The sequence below is a fragment of the Berghia stephanieae genome, chromosome 4, assembly GCF_034508935.2.
Source record: "Berghia stephanieae isolate SIO BIC M18660-M18661 chromosome 4, UCSD_Bste_1.3, whole genome shotgun sequence".
Lineage (NCBI taxonomy): Eukaryota > Metazoa > Mollusca > Gastropoda > Nudibranchia > Aeolidiidae > Berghia > Berghia stephanieae.
Window position 1 is genome coordinate 74216867 of NC_088363.1, and position 2363 is coordinate 74219229.

Here is a 2363-nt window from a genome sequence, read left to right on the forward strand (position 1 = left end):
CACTATTCAGTATCTGATACTGAATAGCGGTTTTGCACTATTCAGTATCTGACACTGAATAGCGGTTTTGCACTATTCAGTATCTGACACTGAATAGCGGTTTTGCACTATTCAGTATCTGACACTGAGTAGTGGTTGTGCACTATAATACGGTGTTTGTTTTTTTTTTCCGAAACCCGACAAAGTTATGGGAAGAGAGGGCAGCTGTGGGAGTGAATCTGGGACTCAGAGAAGTGTACAACAGTGGGGAGTGAACCTGGGACTGGGTTTCAGCGGGTTTCGTAATAAAAAGCACGCGGCACCTGGCAATATCCGACAAAGTTATGAGAGGTAGGCAGCAGCGCGCGCGCGCGCGCGCGTGTGTGTGTGTGTGTGTGTGTGTGTGTGTGTGTGTAGGGGAGGGGGAAGGAGGGGGTGAACCTGAGATTCAGGAAGTGCACACCAGTGGGGAGTGAACCTGGGACTCTGGGTTTTGTAAAAAAGAAATAACAAAATGGGGGGGGGGGGTAACTTTTTACGAAACCCGACACGATGCGGCAAAGTTGTGGAAAGTAGGGTTTTGTAAAAAAGTAATTGATTTTATATGAAACTAGCTGAAGCTCACCGAAAACCATAGTCTCAGGTTCACTCCCCACTGGTGTACACTTCACTGAGTCCCAGGTTCACTCCCCCACTGTTGCCTACTTTCTTTCCATAACTTTGTTGGATATTGTTGGGTTTCGTAAAAAAGTAATTGCTTTTTTTTTACGAAACCCAGTCCCAGGTTCACTCCCCAATGGTGTACAGCTCCCGGAGACCCAGGTTCACTCCTCCACTGCTGCCTACTTCCCATAACTTTGTCAGGTTTCGGCGTGTTTTGGCAGGTTTCAGGTTTCGTAAAAAAAAAAGAAACACCCCTAAAAATACCACGTGTATTCAGTAAATAGACGTCAATTGTAGTCTAATATTCAGTATCTATTATTATTGTTATTATTATCATTATTATTATTATTATTATTATTATCATTATTATTATTATTATTATTATTATTATTATTATTATCATCATCATCATCATCATTATTATTATTATTATTATTATTATTATTATTATTATTATTATTATTATTATTATTATTATTATCACGTAAATTTTAATATATTGTATTGTAACACGCCTGACCGGCGAGTCTTGTTTTTGTTGGCTCTTTCATTTACGTGTTTTGAGTGATTTTTATCTGACATTTCGCCTGGATTTTAATACCATCTGATTTGTGATAGTCTTGTGGTTTTATTGATATTCATATAAACACTTTCTAACTGAGGATTTTTCTAAAATTTTAAAATCTAAGTATGTATATTCAAAGTCTAACGTAGTTTTAAACTGTTATTTGGTTACAGCCATATTGGAAACTTTATTCACTGTGCTTTATTTTACAACTTTTAACAACTACCGTGTACATCGATCTATTTATAATACTAATTTTGTGAACAGACTCAGAGGGGGTAGACGAAAACAACGCCCTATAACCACCGTCATTGGTCATCGGCCAACCCCACGCCCGCTCCCCCTACGACCTCGATCCTCGCTTCAATTTATCAACACTCGTCCCCCATCCAATCTAATCACTCCAATGAGTAATCCTCACCGTTCCTTGTCAAATGTCAACACTGTCCGTGACAGTCAGTATGAAATTAACGACCACCATGACAACAACTCGCAGCAACAGCACCGTCTTGAGCAACAACAACAACAACAACAACAACAACAACAACAACAACAACAACAACCTGCACGTAGTGATCATACCAGTTTAAAAATTGGATTACTAAATGTTAGATCGTGTCGTAATAAAACTCAAGACATAATCGACATTATTGAAGATCATAAAATTAATATTTTTGTCATCTTGGAAACATGGCTTAATCATTCATATGATGATCCAATTATGAAAGCAATTACACCCGAAGGCTTTTGTATTAAATCATTTCCACGCATTGGGAGGAAAGGAGGTGGTATTGCAATTATTTACAACTTGTCACTCTTTGACAAGATATCATTTCACCATGATAATTTTAGAAGTTTTGAATACGCTGGATTTGCCATTCATGAAAATAATTTTAAAAAGTCGTTTCACTGTGTCTACCGCCCACCACCAAGCCAACAAAACAAAATATCAACAATTGATTTTTTATCTGAGTTCGGAGAATTTATGTCAATGCAATCCATTAACAAAAAGCATAATATTTTTATGGGTGATTTTAACATTGATTATTTCGGAAACAAAAATGAATCGAAAGTATTTCGGGAGATTATTGACACAAACAACTATATTCAACTTGTAAGCGGTCCTACAAACAACCATGGCCACACAATAGATCAT